The sequence below is a fragment of the Triticum aestivum genome, chromosome 5B (genome assembly GCF_018294505.1).
Source record: "Triticum aestivum cultivar Chinese Spring chromosome 5B, IWGSC CS RefSeq v2.1, whole genome shotgun sequence".
Classification (NCBI taxonomy): domain Eukaryota; kingdom Viridiplantae; phylum Streptophyta; class Magnoliopsida; order Poales; family Poaceae; genus Triticum; species Triticum aestivum.
The window spans coordinates 559,897,184-559,903,423 of record NC_057807.1 but is presented as its reverse complement, the minus strand read 5'-3'; the positions used below and the strand labels follow the sequence as shown (position 1 = coordinate 559,903,423).

Below are 6,240 nucleotides of genomic sequence, written 5' to 3'. Positions count from 1 at the left end.
ATCTTCTTGTTTAAGATGTCAATCTGAGCCGCCATGCTATCATTTGCAGACACATTGTACACACCAGGATGGGGTGGTGCTATTGCTCTTTCGCTTGACCATTGGAAATGATGAGACGCCATACTTTCAATCAATGCAAATGCTTCATCAATGGTTTTGTTCATGATTCCTCCTCCAACAGCCGAATCGACAAAAGCTCTGGTCTGAGTGGACAGTCCTTTGTAAAAGGTTTGTAACACCAGCCATCTTTCTAAACCATGATGAGGACACATTCTAATTAAAGAGTTGAATCTTTGCCATGCGTCATACAAACTCTCTCCATCATATTGAGTAAACCTTGTTAACTTGTCCCTGTATTCAGCAGCTTTTGTTGGTGGAAAGTATCTCTCAAGAAATGTCTACAATAAAGTCTCCCAAGTATCCTTCAGATGTTCAGGCAATGAATGAAGCCATACTCTTGCTCCATCTCTCAAGGAAAATGGAAATAGTGATAGTCTGATAGCACTCGGTGAAACTCCATTTTGCTTGAGGGTGTTACAATACTCCAAGAAAGTCCTTATATGCTCATGTGGGTCTTCTAAAGCTGTTCCACCAAATCTGGACTGTTGTACCATGTTAATCAGAGCAGGCTTCAATTCAAAATTGTTCGCCTGAATAATTGGTTGCACCATTTCTCCTGGTATCCCATGATCTCTTGGGATCCACAAGTCCCTGAGCAAAGGTACTTGATCAGACATCTTTTCTTCTTCTTGATCTTGCAAAGATTCAGCAACTTCAAACCGTGTTTGATTCTCTCTTCTTCTTCTCAATAAAGTCCTTTCAATTTCTGGATCAAATGGCTCTAGTGAATATTTAGGATGAAGCATAAGACAATTTCCTGTAAAAGTTCCTGAAATTGACACATGCTAGTTTCTCTCAAAACTGCAGCCAATGTTAGGAAATTGTTAGTTGCCAGCAATACTACATAATCGACCTAAAATAAATTCTGATCTGCTTCTACTAATGTGCTAATGAAATTTAAATCCCCGACAACGGCGCCAAAATGATCATTTGTAATATAGGAGGCTTTTTACGCCCAAACTACGGATGTCGTCTTCTCCATAGGGATCTAGAACTTCGAAGCACACACTCGAAACATTCAGAACAACCGGACAGATGAATCAAACAGTAATGACAACAAGCAATTACTAGAGCAAGGTAAAAGAAAAATAATATGCAGCAACGGTAAATGGTTCAGACATCACACACAACTCAAGCAACCAATAAAAGAGACAGCAGCTCACAGGAGTATAACAACTAACTTAATATCCAGCAAGTGCAACAACAATTCAGCAAGAACAAACACACAAGGGATCTCACACATACAGTAGCAGAATACTAACTAACACATGACAAGTACGAACTGAACATATTATCAGTAGCATAGAGTAGATGATGGAACTATCTCAAACATCACAGGCAGCAGAACAATATTACAAGTTGAACCACCTAGTTTTCTCACAAACACATCAACAGTTAACTGAGATTCAGATTACAAGCTGCAGAATATTCAGAGCAAAAATTCAGAAAACTATAGTAAGAGAAGAGAGATTCAGAGTTGTCTCGTGGGCTGTAGATGTTGTGGGCGAAGGAGAGCAGTAGGGACGAAGACGATCAGCGAAGCCAAGTTGGAGAGGATCAGCAAGGGGTCGTTGGAGAGGATCCACAACTCCGTTTCTTGAGGTTGAAGACGAGGAAGTGCAGCAGGTTGGCGTCGTCGTTGGAGAGAAGCGGTGGATTGGGCGCCTCCACCAATCTCCCGGTGCCCCCTTGTCCCTTTCTCTCCTTCGATCTGGTTCTTCTGCTCATTCCCCTCAATCCCCTGCTTCGATCTGGTGGTGGTTGAGTGGTGGAAGGCAGCGAGGAGTTGGAGAGTAGCAGGTCAGCGATCAGGGGCGGCAGCAAGGTGGAACGGCCTCCGATCTCCTCCTCTTCTTCCTTCCCTCGATCCCCCTTTTCTTGCCTGATTCGATCTGGTGGTAGGTGAGTCGTGGAAGGCAGCGAGGAGTTGGGGAGAAAAAGGCAGTCGGTTTGATGAGTTTCTTTCCTTCGACCCCCTCAACTCCTCTTCTTTCTCGTGGCCTTGCGCGTGGGATCAGATATGCCTCTCGCTGGTCGTGCCAGACCAGCCCCTTCTCACGCCCCAAGCAGACATCTGCTCTTCTTTGTGTGACTAGGTGCGTAGGTTCTTTTCAGCTCACCCCTTCTAGTTCTAACTTTTCGCACAAGATGATCCCCAGCTTGAAGGTTATAAACACTTTCGATGAAGTTTAGGTGCCTAAACGCACCAGTCCTGCAAGATATGAATAAGTGTTGTAAAAATATCATAATAAGAATATTTCAATAAGAATGAATACTTTATAAGTAAAAACTGTGGTCCAAGGTTTGATTTGTTATGCAAAAAGGCTTGAAATACAATATGAATGGAAGTGCTATCATCCGGAAGTCTGTATTTACAAGAAAGTGAGTGGGAGCACTACGACATTTCTGATAAGTATATGTGGATGACATATTGTTGATCAGAAATGATGTAGAATTTTCTAGAAAGCATAAAGGAGTGTTTGAAAGGAGTTTTTCAAAGAAAGACCTCGGTGAAGGTGCTTACATATTGGGCATCAAGATCTATAGAGATAGATCAAAGCGCTTGATAAGATTTTTCAATGAGTACATACCTTGACAAGATTTTGAAAGAGTTCAAAATGGATCAGTCAAAGAAGGAGTTCTTGCTCTAATTACAAGGTGTAAAATTGAGTAAGACTCAAAACCCAACCACGGTAGAAGATAGAGAGAGAATGAAAGTCATTTCCTATGCCTCAATCATAGGTTCTATAAAGTATGCTATGCTGTGTACCAGACCTATTGTGTACCTTATCATCAGTTTGGCAAGGGGGTACAATAGTGATCTAGGAGTGGATCACTAGACAACGGACAGTGATCGAGACGCTGAGCCGCTACGTGTGTTCGGACGTCTTGCCACGACATTTCCACTTTCTCGTAGAACAACCCTGTTTTTTCAAGGACCTCCTTCATGATTATTTGGGAAAGTTCGTGCTGGATGCGATAGAACTCAGCTCGAAGCCGATGATCGTCGATATCTCCTACGATCCTTGCCCATTGCATAATATTGGCATCCCCGGCTGTAGGTGACATACAAAGGTTCTGCCGATCCCGTTTGTACTCCAGCATCTGGTGCATGACGTAGAATCCATCATTAAGACTATCACTCGGTTGCCGGATGCAGCATAAGTCGGTCTTATGGCCGAAGGCGGCCCTGCCATTCCTAGTCTTCTTGATCTTGACCTCTCCACCTCGTACACCATAGAAAAGATAGCACTGTCGAGAACAGACTTGATGTGGGTGTAATCCTTTTTGTTAATGTTCTCTAACGAGTCCAAGTAAAGAGCGTGGGAGTATCACGGGTAAAGGATGATGAGGACGGCGCACCCATTGCTGCACAAAATAAATACACCTCAAATTAATTAGCCTCCATCATGCAAATGAATGATTGAAATCGAAAGAAGGATATCCGCGAGGATGACTTACAGGGGATGATAAGGCACGAGAATTGTCTCTTTGTCCTTATTGGCGAGCATGAAATTGATGAGGTAGTCCCTCGCATATTCACGGTGCTCTACGCAGACTGCCAAGAAGCTCTCATGCATGAAGTACGGGTCAGCGACACAGATATAAGGTATATGCTCAATCCCGATGATGTAGTTCATGTATAGGGCATAAAGGCGGAAAACATAAAATCTAGCTTCTTCAAGTGAAACATGTCAAAGATGTAATCAAATCAAAGGAAGAACTTCTCTGCAGGGATTGTGTCGACGTACAACCTTTGCCGCAGCATGTTAACCACGTAGAGTGGGTTCCTGGATTTTCCGAGGCGATTAGGCTTTTCTCTCTCCGCAGCACATCGTCATGAAGTCTCGTTAGATCCCCGTGTATGGCCTGTACCGATGCCTTAAGTAGGACTGGTTCACCGACAATATGGTATTTCGCCGCACCGGGGACAGGTATACGGTCTTGAACCCGAGGTTGCGGAGGCATCTGGATCATAGCAGCAGCTTTATTGCTGCCTTTCCTCACTCTCTTCCGATGCTTCTTTGGTGGAAGGTCGTCTACATTATGTTCAGGCGCCGGAGGCAACAATTCAGGCACCGATTCATACTGCTGAGCCATCGATCCTCCATCATCAGTGGCGCCAGTATTGAGATACTGTTGAGTGTCATCCTCATCCTCATCCTCATCTATGGCGACGTCATCAGCGACTAATGGAGCCTCTTCCTCATCCAGTCCGCTATCACCCAGCACGACAGGCGACTCTAATTGGGTAGGTGGGGTGCTGATGTTCATACCTTGCGGAGGCTTTGTGGTCGTGGGTGTGCTAACTCCCGACCGCCTCCAGACGAAGTAGACTCTTTGGCCACAACAGGACCCATGTCTTGCAATTGCCAAGCCACCACGGGGTCTCGTCATCATCTCCCCCTAGTACCATAGGAACCAAATTCTCGTGGCCCGGTTTGACACTGACCACGGAAACCCTGAAGACGTCTGGGGCGATCGGCCGGCTGTGGAACAATTGTTCCTTCGGATTCATTATCGTCACCTTCCCTAGTCCACCTTCTGGTCGTTGATGTCATACAATATGGTGCACGGGGCGTCGGCCTGCAAAGAGATGTATGCGATGTGAGACATTCGAAATGCAACAGAAACGGGAGATTATATATTTATTGAATAGGGCCGGTGTGACAGGTATTGTGAGGGCGTCGAGCTCAGCCAAAGACAAAGCAGGTGCAGGAGCTGGTGCAGGAGCAGGTGCAGGTGCTGGTGCTGGTGCTGGTGCAACGCTAGTCGAGCTGCTCCCGAAGAAGTCGGCAAGGGGAAAGTCCGCTGCATCTGCATCTGTTTCTGGATTTCGCCTGCTCCAACCGACAATAGACGGAACCAAGACTGCCAACTCCCGTTTTACTGCAGCTACCGATGTTGCGACTGTCTTAGCTGAATTCTTCTCAACTGCAATCTCAACCTTCTTGTCGAGCTTTCTTCAGTTAACCTCCGTCTTTCCTTTCTCTCCTCCATGGTCTCAACGTAGTACTTCTTCCACGTGGCGCTGTCTCCAACACCATGCACGCGTCCATACAACAATCGAATGTCCAGCGGGAGTTGTTTCAATATGTTCAATGCCCGGTTGAATGGGGTGTCCCACTTGGGCCTCGCCAACGCCTCAGACGGGGAGTCGCTTTCGGCCGCAATCCTATGCTGCTCTCTCTGCAAAAGGAAGAAGGATCATTTACAAATATGACTAAACATGCAGTCGAATTGATCAGAAACTAAAATTACCAGCAGTCTCATGAACTCCGTTGTGACCAAGTCCATCTCGAAAACCTTCTTGACTGGGTCCCTACGGTACCGGGCCCTGAGGACGTCATACTCCTGCGGGACAGTGAACTCCGCCAAGGGGTTTGGGACGTTGATTCCTTCCCGGTGAGGCCCAGCAACAACAACCGTTGATTGTTGGCAAGGTTCAAATATTTGGGTGCCGCCAGGTAGATGCCGTCGCAATCACTAGAACCCTGCCCTTCATTGTTGCTAGCCATGTTTCCTACGATTAAATCTAGTCAATTAATTCTAGACCTAATAAAATGAATAATGACATAAGAAAGGCCTATGTTTTGCAGGAACGTTGATTCCTTCCGGATGAGGCAAATCCCGGGCACTCGATATGTCCTAGTTTGTAGCACAAGTCATCCTGAAATTCACGGAAAATTTCGGCATGACCTTTGCTAAAAAGTGGACAAATCGAGCACCTGAAATTTGCCGGAAGGGAAATGAATCAACATTCCGGCAAAACATAGGCCACTCGACATCATTTCCTGGAAACAACAAAAGGCCACTTGGGCACAATCGAACCACTTCGATGTTGCATATAACATGATCAAACACTATTGAGGAATTTGCATATAACATGGCCACTTCAATGAAAAGATATAATCAACAATAATGGAATATGCAAATGAACATCAATGACATATATCATATAACGACAATCTTGTTTTTTGTTTACACAACAACAATTACTTTAACCAAGTTTTTGTAAAGAAAAACAGTTCTGTTTTTTGTTTATAGCTAAATGCCATAGCTACAGTTTTTTATTTATAGCTAAATACTTTTGTTTTTTGTCTAAAGCTAAAAGTCTAG

The 6,240-nt window shown here is 44.8% G+C and overlaps 1 non-coding gene across 1 annotated transcript; it reads left to right on the top strand.

Annotated features, from left to right (window-relative positions):
- Positions 1 to 252: 252 nt before the first annotated feature.
- LOC123118061 (small nucleolar RNA R71) lies at positions 253 to 359 on the top strand. Its single transcript, XR_006457687.1, has one exon. It is a non-coding gene; the product is annotated as a small nucleolar RNA R71 (small nucleolar RNA).
- The last annotated feature ends 5,881 nt before the right edge of the window (positions 360 to 6,240 follow it).